The 14,999-nt window shown below is 34.5% G+C and overlaps 1 protein-coding gene across 16 annotated transcripts in view; it reads left to right on the top strand.

Moving 5' to 3' along the window:
• The window catches only part of rbfox1 (RNA binding fox-1 homolog 1), a 2,577,027-nt gene that overhangs the window by 2,191,184 nt on the left and 370,844 nt on the right, over window positions 1–14,999 (top strand). The gene's annotated exons all lie outside the window — the stretch shown is intronic.

Genomic DNA, 14,999 nt, shown 5'->3' with positions numbered 1-14,999 from the left:
CACTTGACTTCATAAATCAAAAGAAAATCTGCCTTTCTGTATAAATGGCTGAGCTTAAGGAGAGCTCTCCTGATATTTAGTCTGTTGTTATCAGTGTTACGCATATTTTAAAATCAGTTGCAAAAATGTTAAGTGTGGTTTAATACTGGTTCGTGGGTTTCAGAATATTCTGTTTTATTGCATATTTGTAATTTACTTCACTTCCATTTGTCATTTGCCTTCTAGTAGCGCTGTCAGTTTAAATAGACTTGCCACTCTTTTATTAACATACAAATTTTATTATGCAGTGTATAATTTCATAGTGTAAATGAAAGACATGGTACTGGCCAGACAAATGTTTGTGACCTCCCAAAATACAAGTGTAATAGATAAAATAAGCTGATTTTTAAAACGATTATAAGGTTTATGACCATATCTGAAGGTGTTACAAAATCAAATAAATAAAATTATGTTATAGCTGTGGAATTTGGTGTTTGGTTCATCCCTTTCTCACTGTGAATGAAGTTGTGCGCTTTCTCCATGTTCACATGGAATTTCTCTTATCTCTTTCTTTTCCTGTTTCCTTTTACATCCATAACACAGGCAAGGTTAATGAAATACTTTTAATTTCTTGTTATACTTCGGGAAATTATTAGTTGAGGCTAATTTACTTGTTACGTTGTTATGTGAGTATGCCATTAGGCTGTCCCTTCCAGGGTCTGTTGCTACTGTACAATTATTGATGTGGGCTTAGGCTGTATCTCCTCAAGACTCTTTTGTTATATAATTCTCAAATCCACTTTATCCAGTTCAGGGTCAGGGAGAGGTGTTCCTTGAAATACTGCAGTAAAAAAAGCTGGTTCAGAATATGAATGTATGAACCAAACTTATTTTAGTCCCATCTGTGTAAATTAGTTTTATTTCTGTACTATTTGTACCTGTCATTTTATTTTCAGTTTAGCTTTATGAAACTGTGACCATGTCTACTGTTATTATTGGTCATTTACCTCAATTAATCATTATTTAGTTTCCGTCTTAGCTCATAAACAAGTCCTTTTGATGAAGATGAAGTATTTCATGCTGTACCTTGCTTGCATACTTTAGCAAAGGGACTGTAGAAACAAGCAGATGTTCCTATAATAGACTCAGTGAGGCTCTTTTTACTTTGACCATCTATGCAGAGAGTTATTTTCTGAATATTTTATAAAATGTTTCTCACTTGTGTTCATCTGTTCATTGCATCGCACACTTTACCATACCTCATCAGTTGATTCACACAACCTCCTATACTGTATATTTAGTAAATGGCTGTGCCAGTATGCTTTCTCTCTTTTTGTTCTTGACTGACTGAGGTGACCAGACAGCATCTTTCTGCAGAGACAAAGATAAAGTTTGTTGACCGACATAACCTGTCATTTTACCTTCTTTGATAGGTTTGTGCTTTTTCATCATGTCATGGTCGTCAGCCTCTTTATAGACTTCCTTATGAGAGTAGTTTAAGTGTGCTTTTAAATTTGTCAGCTTCTTTTACTTTAATTGAGTCTGTGAAGCCAGACTGTCGTGTCCTCTATTACGCACTTGCTCTTGTTACTTTCAGTGTCAGACTCGAAGTACTCCCAGACAATACTGTCCCATTTACGACCAGTTCTTTGCTCTGTGTTATGTTCAGTAGCATGTTCTGTCTAGTCAGTTGGCAGTTATCATGTGCATTAGCCTACATAGCCGTATAATGAAAAAAGAGGAAGAGTCAACAGCAGTGTTCCATCTTACACTGACAAAAATACAACCTCCATTCAACTTAAAATAATTAAGGTAATGATTCACACTTAATATTTTCAATGTGAACTAATATAATTCTTTTTATCTTATTGAACCCACCATTTTTAAGTTGAGGCAAATCATTTAAAGTGGTTGGGTGTAATTTACTTGTTTTATACTGAAGTAAATCTATTAGTGCCTGTGTGCCATCCCTCTTTTGTATAAGGTGTGCTGAAGCTTAAAAATGTGGAAACAGATTTTCATTTCCACCCTTTTTTATTTTATTTTATCTAGTTTTTGAGTATGCGGTTTTAGATTTAGCTTCATTTTCATTTTTCATTTGGCTTTTAATTTCATTTTTATTTTAGTTAACAAAAAGTTTTTTAGTTGGGTTTAATTTCAGTTTTCGTTAATGATAATGATACATAAATCTCCTTGAACTCTTTTTTTTTTTTCCAGAATCTGAGTTTTCTTGACATGGTCAGATGAATGTGATTCTGCCTTGGTAGCATTGGACACAGGACAAAAACCAAACCTGAGAGACCAGTTCAACTGGGCGACATTTCATGATAAAAAACTCAAATAAGCACATTTAACAGCAATATTAAATTAGCTCCAACATCTTGTGAACTAATAACCAGAAAGAGCCTGCCTTTTACCCTTGCATATTTTATTGGCTAAATCCATTAATGAGTTGAAAAAATAAAAAAACATTTAAAAATGTAACTACAGTCTGTCAGGCACTTAAAGACAAGGTCTTGTTTACAGTGGTCTGGAGCCAAAGCCTTTCTTTATATATGTTCTGTAACTTAAGAGAATGACGTCATAGATATGTAACTGCAAAGTATAAAGACTACCATATTCATTTATAGATTGATAGAACTTTATTTGTCCGCAGGAGGAAATTGGGATTTTTTTACAGAAGCTCTTTAAATAAATAAATACATAAATAAGTAGATAAGTAAGCAAGTAAATAAATAAATAAACACACACACACACACTTTGGTCTGAACACACTCCAGAATGACTACAAAGCAAGAAAATGAAAAATAAAGAAAAGTTCTGACTTAGCTAACACAGTGAGGCATTATGAAGTTATCCATTGTAAAAGAGGATTATCTGCTTCTAATTAAAATTAATAAAAAAAATAATTAAAAAGTAAAGAGGAGACAAACAAAGGTAAAGAGTAGTGGAGCACAACCCTGGATGAACCCTGTATATTCAATGCTAGCACATTTAACAAGTGCTGAAAGGTCTATGCAGATAATAGTTCTAGACTGAACTGCTCTAGGTTGATGGCCCTCTGGAATATACAGTGTGGGTCTTTCCACTGGAAGCGGGGGGGATGTGCCAGGAGGGCAGACAACAGAAGTGATGTTAGCACTGGAGTGGTGGTTAGGCTTCTGTTCTGCAGAGGGAGGAGGAGAAAAGGCATTAAACCACAGTACCAACCCCTGGTTCAGTGGGTTATTATTATTATTATAGCTGTCCCCCATGCAAAATGTGGAATAACTCATTTTAAAAAATATATACAGTTTGTTAAGAGAGGAGAATAAGAAAGCCCTTATTGAATTTACATTGTCTATGCTGAAGATTCTTGATTCATATGGCATATTACACATGTAATTGTTTAAATTTGTTTATTTTATTCATAATTTATAATCATCAGTTAAGAGTATGTTTAAAATCCAATCTAATGTTATTACTTCTGTATTAATAATTTATGGTCTGGCTTCAAAAACTGAGTACATTATTTGAAGCTCTACACATAGTAAACTAAAACCGTTACCTTAAGGTCCTTCTAATTTGTAATTGCTCTATAAAATGCAGAAATGGAAATACTTTATAAAAGTTCTCTACCATCATCAAGAGTAACTTCAATTTGTTTTTCTTTATTGGACAGGTAATTGTGGTATTGTAGCTTAATATTTTTAAGGATGAGAAATGGCAGTGCAATAAAATAAATGGTTAAGATACCTAAAGGCAGGACAAAAAATATAAAAATATTGCATAGGTTTACATTAAAAGACAGTATTAAAAAGAGGAAAACAGCATTTACTGTAGATAAACAATTAAATAAAGTAACTATATTTAACTGTTTAATTGTAAAATTTGACGTAAATAAGCATTACTTGTGTTTTAATATAAAAACCATGGACATTGGACCTTTGTTTGTCAAAAATAACAACAGAAAATAACAATAAGCAAAGGGTGCAACTCCTTAGTGATAAAAAACAAAAAAACAAAATTAAAATCACCATTAAATTGTAAATCTAAACAATTCATAAATTAGTTGGACATACAGTAATTGGGTTTTACATCAGATCTCAGAGATAATTAACCTTAAATGTTCCTAGCGGTACGCCCAGACTGTCATTTACAGATACAATTAAATCCAATAATAGCATTAAGTATCAAGTTTAAATACCAGATGGTATGTACATACCAACATGTAAACACATACAGCATTATTAATATACATTGTTTTCTCCTTATTAACTGTACCAATAATAATGTAAGCAAGTACTAATGTACTGTATCTCTATAAAGATAAGGCCAGGAAAATAAACTCCAAACAGCACAAATTCTAGAGGAAATACATGTGTGGTTTCACAATAATGATATGCCAGCTGGCTGTCCAGTCCCTTTTATTTCCTCCATTATAGGCAGTGATTTTGAAAGAATTTGAAGCAGGTCTGAAGTTGGCTTTGTAAAAAATTCAAATAACTGTTAACTGCAGAAAGTTAACCTTTGCAGTAAGTCCATCAATCCTTTCATTCTTTGTTTCTACCCCATAGCTCAAGGCACTGGGGATTTGTTGTTGTCCAGTTAGTTGTTTGCCATGTTTTACAATGCTTTTTCCATGTCAGTTTTCTTCTATATTAAACTTTAGTTCCGCATCTCAAACATATGTTGTTAAATTAATTGATGGCTCAAAATGAGCTTACTCTTGGAGTAGGTGGGTGTTTGTTTAGCCGGTGTCCTGTCTTGCACACCAACTTACTGAATCAAGAATGCTTAGAAAATCGGTAGATGAGTGCAATATTGAAGAAATACAGAAAAATGTGTCTGACAATATAATATATATTTTGCTAATTACAATTTAGGCTATATCTAATTTTCATATGCTCGTTACAAAGAATGATTTTCCAGTCAGTGGTAGAGTTTTTAAGATAAAATTATTTTGTACCAGAAGCCAGTGTAGTTTAGCTTATTAAAAAGTTATGCACTTATTACTTTTCATCACATCAGAACTCTAAAAGTTACTATTGGAATTCAATTAAAATATTAATTGTACTGATCTAATGTAAAAGGTTAAGAAAGTTTAACTGTACATTTCTGCATCAGATCAGGAAAGGACATGTTGCTGTCTGGTAATGTTTGTGCTTGGTAGAAAGTCATTGTGACAGCTTTAGAGATGTCATTTTCAGAAATCGCATTTTGTTCTAGTGTATTTGGAAAATTGTTACATGAATAATAAAGTGTAGTATTGCTAAATTTCTGTTTGAATATAATTCTGCACAGATGGATGTTTATATTACGTTTCACTAAACATACACACTGCTACGTATATCTGAGGTCTTGTGTCTGTGAATATGGATGATTATAACCCAAGGAGAGCTGTGAAAAATGCTAAATGGCAGTATGGGGAAGAATTGAAAGTACAACTTGAACAGTCCAGTCGCAGGCACATGTAGTAAGCTCTATGGATAATAACAGACTACAAAACTACTCCCTCCACCAGATTTAAGTGCTGGCATCTCTCTGGCAGTTAACTTAATGATTTCTGCACGTGGTTTGATATGAATGGTGCTGATTCCAGCCAGTGCCCAGTGAGGAAACAGTGCTTACTTTGTCAGAACACAGTGTAAGAAGATCTTTCACCAGGAAGGCAGCAGGTCTAAACCACCGGGACATGTTTTTAAGATGTGTGTCGATCAGCTTGTACTAGTGTTCACGGTAATATTTAATCTCTTCTTAACTCAGTCTGTTGTACCAACATGCTTCAAAAGATCCATTAGTGTCTCTGTTCCTAAGAAATTACATCCAACCTGCTTGCATGACTTCTATCCTGTTGCACTACTGCCTATAGCAGTATAATGAAGCTTTAAGAAGCTACTCCTTTGCAGGGCTCAATTGCACAACCAAGTAGGAAAGAGTGTGCTGCGTGCAGTCTTGTAACAGGGCATATTAATAAAGTGTCAGTTTACTTTTAATCCAGCTCTTTTCAATTCATATGTTGAAGTTGTAGTGTGATTGGGCGATGTAGTGGCCAGTGTCCTTAACATGATTCTTTGGTGGCTCAGGTCATGCCTATAAATAGGGGATTGATGTTATTTACTTCATGTCATTAAATAGACTACACATATTTATAAAACACAAGAAAATCATTATGTTTGTATATGTATTCCGGTTCAGTTTCAGGAAGATTCATATGTGAACCTAGGATTTCATAACATTCTGGCCAGTCAAATGTGCAGTTTTTCATACAAAAGAAGAAAAAATTATTGTACTGCTTGTACTGCCTTACATTTTATAATAAGTGACGGTACAACATATTTAGTTACTGTTTTTGTAAGTAATAACTAATGTAACTAATACTTTTAAATAAACAAATCCCCAAATAGATGGTGCTTTTGTGTTCAGAATTAATAATCAAGTTCATCTTTATATTGGTGGACTTCACCCCTCTCAATTCCCTTTTATTTGAAAACTGGAGCTTGGCATGTTTCACTAGGTTTTTTTTTTTTTTATATGTACAGTATACTGTATAATTATTATAGTAACATGTTTGAAAGTGATTTGCTGAAGTCTCTCAATACAGTTTGGTTACTGACCCTAACAGACATTTTAGTGCCTAAATTCTCAAATATTAGATTTACTGTATATTGAAAGGCAGAGTTGAACACCAGTGACATGTGCCTTCTGTTTTATAAATTTAGTTTTTAACAGCGATAAAAAGGTAATTTAATGAAAGTTAAAAACGGAAAATGCCATTAAACAAATTAGATCTGAATAGGTATATTAAAAGTGGTAATTATAAAAATATCTGGTACAATAATTAATAATAAGCTTTCTAACTGTGATATGGTTTTGTATTGGTATATGCTAGTAAATTAAACTTTTGCCCCCATGGCAAGTTCATCATTTAAGCACCACTAGTTTGTACAAAGTATTTTTTTCTGTTTAAGCTGTTTTCTGCATATACAGCACATTTCCAAGTCAACAAGGTCATAAATGTTACATATTGATAGTTGTGTGTTGTTAGAATGTCATAGTACATAGATGCAGTGGTTATTATAGCTACCTCGAAAAGGGATACCTTATACTGTACTTAAGAGTTTTGACCAAACATTTGATAAGCAAATCCATAACAGCTGGAACTGCGCAACAATCCTGTCAGCTGAATAAGTGGGTCTTCACCACATTCCATCGGTAAGAAGAGCTTGATATGAGGTTGGAATGCAGTTTTGTAAAATTTTTACAATTCTTACAAACCAACAATATATACAGGTGCACATGCTGCAATAAGGTAATAATGTGATCACAGTTTTAAACAATTCTTAGCAGTTATTACATATTTTTCACAGCTGTGTCCCACAACCCCCATTCTCACAGATCTTGCTTATTACCACACTGAGATTTTATTTATTTTTTTTTTTTTGCCTGATTCCCAGTCGCATTCATTCTTGGATGGAACAGGTTCATTATAGCAAACACCTCATTAGAACACCAAGCCTCCAGTCGCATTGTTCTAATGAGGATGGAGTGTGCTTGACATACAGTACATAGTCTTGGTAAATAAAGACATGGCTTTGAGAACATGAAATCCCACATTCTAAACCTGGAACTTAGTGCAATTGTATTTTATAAGTGACTGTGAAATACAGCAACAGGGAGCTATAGCAGTGTTAATAGTGTAGGAGTAGTGAAAAATAGCCAATAGATGCTTGTACCAACAGTTGTTTTTTGTTTTTGTTAAAAGATCAAGGTATCTACAAATAATATATGATGGGCAGACTATATTTTATAGCTAGTGTGACCCTCTGTCGTTCTAATTTGATGGCTTCCTTAACATCAGCCTATCTAAAGCCAATTTAAACAACAAAATTCCCTTTAGCACTGGAACAAAGAAAGTCAAGGCAAATGGTTTATTCATATAGAACTAGCAATTGCTATTAGACAACCAACATTAATTTGCTTTATTTTTACAATATAGCTATTGTTGCTTCAATTGTTATGTCAACTGGCTGGAAAGAGCTAAATTAAATGGTAATTAAAGCTCTGAGAAATTACTGTACCAATGCTTATTTGTATCCATGTAAAGGCTTACCTTAATGTCCTGCTTGGAAAATTCAAAGATACTGTACTGTATATAGTCAGGTAGACAAGTGTTTTGATCAGCCTTTGAAAGGAATCATTCAGTGGTGATCAAATCAAGACATTGGTGTGCATGTTTTTCAACTTAAAATATATGATATTGATTTAAATCATTTCACCTATGGAGAAAGAAAACAAAAACGTCTTAACAATAAAAATAAAACACCAGATCAAAATCTATACTAATACATTAGTAAGTTGAAATGTTTAAAAGGTTGCCCACAGATTCGCATAGGGCATTTATGTATGCATATCATATGGCTTGCTCACTCATTATAAACAAACAGTGTTTGCTCTGTGCTGGGTGAAAGCAGATATTTGAGTAAGGAGGTCCCCTGTTGGTAAAGTGGTATTGTAAAAGCATGAAGGAGGCAGAAAATGCTTGCTTGATTTCTGTCTTATAAGAATGCACAAATGAAATATTGTACTTTATTAGTCTGAAATCCCAGCAGGCATCTTACTGTTGCTTGTTTAGATTTGCTTAAATGTGTAACTTGGTAAATGTAGTCTTGACATGTAAAAGAAGTTTCTGCATGTTTGTTCTGATTTAGTTCACGTATGGCAGAGTTTCTCAGTAGAATTTATATAATTTTTATCCAACTTATGATAGGGCATCATAACTGGAAGTCTGCACCATTTACAGTATTCTCTTTCCATCTGTATTTTTGGTTAATGTCCAACATGCATGGTATACTGATAATACACAGTGTCACATGTTTTTGGTTGTTTTTAGTGTAACAGCAAAAATAAAAAAAAAAATGATGAAAAAGATGAGACCTTAAAGCTTTCAAATGATTGCTTTGATCAAGTAACTGCAGTTATTATTCAAACCTGAGCAGATTGTTTGAAGTTATTGGAATTTTTTGGTGACATTCCACGTCCCAAGAGCCAGTTTCTGTAGCCGAGGATCAGACCGCCAAGGTCCCCGCCTTCGGCCACCACCCAACTCACATTGCACCCAACCTCCTTGGCCCCTCCCATAGGTGGTGAGCCCATGGGGAGTGACCGAAAGAACGAGATCGCGAATACAAGCGGCTGAAATGAGTTTCCTCCACAGTGTGTCTGGGCTTTCCCTTAAAGATAGGGTGAGAAGCTCAGTCATCCGGGAGGGGCTCAGAGTAGAGCCGCTGCTCCTCAGCATCGAGAGGAGTCAGATGAGGTGGCTCGGGCATCTGATCAGGATGCCTCCTGGACGCCTCCCTGGTGAGGAGGAGGCCCGGGAAGACCCAGGACACGCTGGAGGGACTATGTCTCCGGCTGGCCTGGGAACGCCTTGGGATTCTCCCGGAAGAGCTGGAAGAAGTGGCGGGAGAGGGAAGTCTGGGCCTCTCTGCTTAAGCTGCTGCCCCCGCGACCCGACCTCGGATAAGCGGAAGAGAATGGATGGATGGATGGATGGACTTTTTTGGAGAATGCTTAGCTTTTTTATTTTCACTCCCAAAATAACCATTTTAGACAATATACTAATACACCTAATAATAACAGCAACGAAAGTGCAAAAGTAATTTCCAATACAGGCAGTGAAAATGGCAGCATTGTGAAGACTTGTAATACAGACAACTAATAAAACTATAAGAGTAAAGTCAGAGAAATGTTGAATTATCATAATCTGCAGATAATGCAGATGTGAGATGGTTTTTAGTGTAATGTAAATACTGAGTACAAGTTTATTTACTGTAAGCATAACGGGCACACAGAGCTACACACTGATTATGAAGTTCATTTCTTCTTCAGTTTCTCGATAGGTTTAAGAGACTTTTTGTTTTCCTTGCTTGAATGTCTTACTTTTACTGTTATAAAGATCATGTACCTTTTCTGTGAGGACTTCGAGAAGAATGAGAAGTGAGTTGGTGTAGAAGACATTGGCGTAAGTAGCAGACAGTGTAGTCCCTGCTGTGTGAGCAACCCTGCTGACATTTTAGTAATTTGTCCTGGGGGCTTGCTGAAAGTAACCAGTAATCATACATAATGTTTCTCTTATTTGAGACAAACAATTTCATAAATTCACCTGTACTTTTAAATTTATTTTTTCATATTTCAAAAATGTGCTCATTTACAAATGTCTGAAAGAAAATTAAACTTTTCCAAAAAAATTCCTTAAAGAATAAGTGTAGCAAATTTCAGAGAAAGAAATAAATAAATAATTCCGCTGGGAACTGTTGTTTTGTGCAGTCAGAGAGTATGGCAGAACAATGACATTAGGTGTGGTTCGCATCTTAAAAGAGCGAACCTAAAAAGCATCGATTAATTATTTTAATTATTTTTCACTGTAATTTGTCACTTCAGTTACTCTGTTAACTGACAACTGGCATAGCCCAACGTGATAGACATAATAATGCGAAATTAAAGAAAGAAGGAGGCAAGCCCTAATGTTCATGAATATTCTATTTTATAATCTTTAAGTTAGGCTTACTTACTTTGTTTAAACAGCATTTCCGAATTGGTCCTGTGTGAACATAATTGTTAATTTGCTGGATTACTCCTTGCAGTGTCATTTTCCTGGTATGTGCTCTTGACCCCTGTATCCCATAGTGGGATTGAAGATGGTATGTTATGTAGCTCTTAAAATTTTGAAGTTTCTATTTCTAAGATTTCCTTTGTAACTGTCAGCCACATATTTCAGTGGTTATTCATGTGCCTCGAGAAGAATTCTTTCTATCCTATAAAATGTTCTAAAAGTAGATTTGTGTTGTATAATTCATTAAACGAACAAAGTGCAGAAATCTGAAAATTTTGCAAGTCATTCACAATGTTCATATAATAAATAATTTATTTTAATACACACACACTTGGAAGGACTGCTAGAAACCATTTCTCCTCCTTCAAAATGAATCAAAGTGTACTTTTCATGGCATCTTTCACAGAGCACACCACCACAAAGTGCTCATTAAATAACGTTTCAGTCTTTTATTTTGTTTGAATACATAATATTCACTTTTTCCAAAATATTCAGCAAAAAAAAAAAATTCCTTCTATAAATGTATTAATTTTTACTTCTCTTATCTGGTTCAAGATAATGAGAAACTAGTGCTTATGTGGACAGAAATCAACCCTGTATCAAGAAGTTAGGTGCTGAGGATTTATAAGGCCATTGTTGCCTTTTAACTCAAAATCTGTGTCTTTTGGATTTGAGAGGAAGAGCTGAGGCCAAAGAGAAGCACACATAGATGCAGAGAGAATTTGAAGATTCATAACAGAATGTACCCAGGTCAGGAATTAAACTAGGATCTTTGGTGTTGTGAGATAGCAGTGCTAACCACTTGTTCTACCATTGGCAGAAAATGTTAGGTTTGAAAATGAGCTACGTGTAGTGTAACATGTATGACAGATTAATGAATGGTTAAAAAAAAAATAACAGCAAAACAGAAGGGGGCAGTGTTATTTGAAATGTAAAGCAGCAATTTACTGCCCTAGTAAATGATTTTGATTCACTATTTAAAACCTTCCTGCTGTCTGACACAAAGTCATTCTAGCATGCTAGTAGCTCTGTTCTCCCGGCCAGCTCCATGAGTTCATGCCAGTTGGCTGTAAAATGCAGAATTATCAGCAAACATGCACAACTTGCTACTTAATTTGTGAACCACTCTTTTTGACATTTAACATCAGTAGGCAGCCGAGGAACGGACAACCATTTAACACCTGCATTTCAACATTAAGTTTCATTTTTGATCGCCCTTAGATGCAGTCAACAAAGGAGTGTGCCTGAGGCCACTTGTTTAAGCTTCAGCAGGAGTCTGAAATTAGTAATCAGAATTCCAGGAGTTTCTGCGTTTTTGGCTTTGCATGGAGCCGCTGTCTTGTGAACAAGTTGACTTGACAGTAGAATCTTTTTCAGTACTGGTTAGCTCTAAAATCTTTGTTGTGTTGAAGACTGGAATACTAAGTGTAGATGGCACTTTTTCTTTTGAAAAACCAGCCCCTAACCTCAACAGTCCAACTGACCACATTTATTATAACAATTTTATGAATGTGTGTAACTTGTTAGACGTGATCAGCAATGCAAATTAGGCTATATACGATCCTTTCAATGTTTGCACAATGCCAGTGTATGTTATTTCACTGTTATTAGAGTTGTGTGTGCTTAGTTCTGTTAAATTATCTTCTATTAAGAAGTGTAGGCCCATGGATTAGGTATCAGGAACTGAACTTGTCTCCTTGCTTTCCAGTCTGACTTCTTAACCATACGTCTCTACTGGCTGTAAGAGCTGTCAAGGGCAAAGCTGGCAACAGTCATGCTTTTATTTTCTATGGCCCTTTTTTAGTGAGCCTCATCCCAAAATACCTTAATTATAAAGGACAGGTGTGGATCAGGTGTATTTAATAAAATCAATGTCAGATCATTCTTAGGACTATTTTTTTGTGTGTTTTTGGCTTTTTTCTGTGCTTTTGTGGCAACTTCTTTGACAGGTGACTCTGTGTATTGTGAGGTGATAAGAAAATACTTGATACACTGTGAAATGTGCTTTATGAGATAAAATGTCTCATGAAAAGAATTTTACAAAAAAGACTGATAGACTAGATGTTTGTGCTCTGTTTAGTAATTGTGTAGATATTGTGTTTTTCAAACTTACCTTTTAAAACCTGAGTAACCTAAATGCCTGTTACAAAATTTTCTATTAAATTTGCTTGCTGTGAAATTTGTAAGTTAGCTTGCATGTTCAGTTAATTTATTCATAAAGATGCAAGGCAGGTGAAATGACATGCTGATAGTTATCACAGGTGGGTAGATGACACAACCTGTATTTTGCCTTTTACTTTCCTGTTCAACTCCTTAGTCACTTGGGGCTGATCTGTAGTCAGCTGGCACATATCTTATTTATAAAGCTGCAAGGTTTAAAAACTAGTAGAGCGGAAAAGTTACTAGTAATGATGACATACAATTGTAAGCATGACTTGAAGTGCTTGGGTAACTGCCAGTTTGATTCCTTCATCCAACACTGTTTTTTTATACCTCTTTGTTTCAAATAGAATATACTTATAGCACGGCATATATTGTATAAGAAAAAATAGACCTCCTAAGTGCATAAGATGAAAGCAAATGTAAACAGAAGTTATTGATTATAATACTGCAAATATCATTTCTTACAATTATGTAAGTCTTGATTTTCTGTGTATAATTATGATTACCCTTTAAACTTTACAATCACTACAACTTAACAACTACTGTAACCAGTGTTTGTTTTCTTGCTTGCTCGCTGTATGTGTGAAGTTTACATAATAAGAATCTTGTCTGTTTTTTTCTGTCTCTCAGGTCTTGCTCCTAAAAATAAGAAGAAAAAAAAGACATGTATGGTTAATTGATGACTTCAATGGCACTTTTAAATTGCACCTCATTTTCTGTGCTAGTAATTTGGAACTGGAAGAATACCTTTTCTGTTTCAAACTGCATTTCTCAGACCAGTTAATGACAATACAGTCTAACAAAAACATTCACAAACAAAAAATTAAAAGTGAAATATACAAAATATATTTTATATAATATGTTATAAATATTATAAATATATTTTATAATATATTATATATAATATTCTGCATGCTACATATAGATTAGTACTATATGTATTTTTTATATTTATTATTATTGTTGATTTCATAATTGTAATTATATAATATAATGCTCACGTCATAATGTGCCAGGAAATATTTGCTAACAAAGAGAAATCTTTGCTCACACCAGCCCAGTTGTTAGAGGTATTTAATGTAAAAGAGATTCACAGAGTATCTATGAAGTCTTCAGGTTAAAACTCCATAACTTGGGATGTTCTTCCAATAAGTTCTCCAGTACCAACTTCTATTTCTACTTCTTATGTACGGAACTGTTTTAATGCATATTTGCAAGTCATTGTAAAAATGCAGCTCTTGCTGGACACCTATCTGTGAAAAAAATACATGATTTTAAATCTGGGTACTTGTAAAGATGTTGTAAACATTTCATGCTTTATTAATGGAGACAGGAGGAAGTTAGTGGAATATATACAGATAACTGCTTTGAAAGCAGAAAAGAATGTTTTGAACAATGTAGATGAAACATTCATTATTCCTCTTCAGCACACCACTATTAGACAGGCAGCACTTGATAGGGATAGTAGGAGAATGCCATTCTTGGGTGACCTAATTAGACATAACTTTCTAGAGTGGCACCTGTTTAAAACTGGCCAGATTAGTTATAATGGCAAAGAAAGTGAAGATAAGGCTCAGTAATCACACTTTTTGTTCTTTGTTCTTTTTCCTAAACGGTTTTGGCCTTACCGAGTGACATTTTTAATTCTGGTCTTTTACTGATTTAAATGATCTGTAGTAGTAATGTGCAGTGGTACCTGTTTACTTTGCGAAAATGTTGTAAATGTGAGTTGTGTTGAGCATGTTTTGCTTAATATGTTGGTTGGATCATCTAAACAAACACAAGGACATGTTATGCATCAGCCTCCTCATTATCCATCATACCTGGATTCTGCTCATTGGGAATCACTAGCCTTTTTTTAAGAATAGTTAGGCAAAATAATCATGATTGTATTACTGTAGTAGCTGAACATAAAAATACAAACATTAAAATACAGAGAGCATCTTTCATGGTGTTAAAAATATGTAAATAATTGTCAGGAGAAGAATACGTTAAAATCAGACTTGCGGTGTTTGATGGCTCTTTGAGAAAATCCAGTTGTGGCTTGTAGGTTTCTTAACTGTTAATTCCAAAATGCCAAGAACAGGTAATAAACATATGGTAAGTAAATGGCACAAAGAAGGACAAAAAAATCATAAACAAGCTAACTTTATGTAGTCCATTTTATTTTGACTGCTCTTCCAGCATGCTTTACTATTACAGGACATTTGTTAATGTTTTTCCAGAATTAAGCACAAATGAGTAAAGTGAGTCTGCAAAA

This window comes from Polypterus senegalus, chromosome 13 (genome assembly GCF_016835505.1).
Source record: "Polypterus senegalus isolate Bchr_013 chromosome 13, ASM1683550v1, whole genome shotgun sequence".
Classification (NCBI taxonomy): Eukaryota; Metazoa; Chordata; class Cladistia; order Polypteriformes; family Polypteridae; genus Polypterus; species Polypterus senegalus.
The sequence above is the reverse complement of the archived record's forward strand: the minus strand, read 5'-3'. Positions and strand labels throughout refer to the sequence as shown.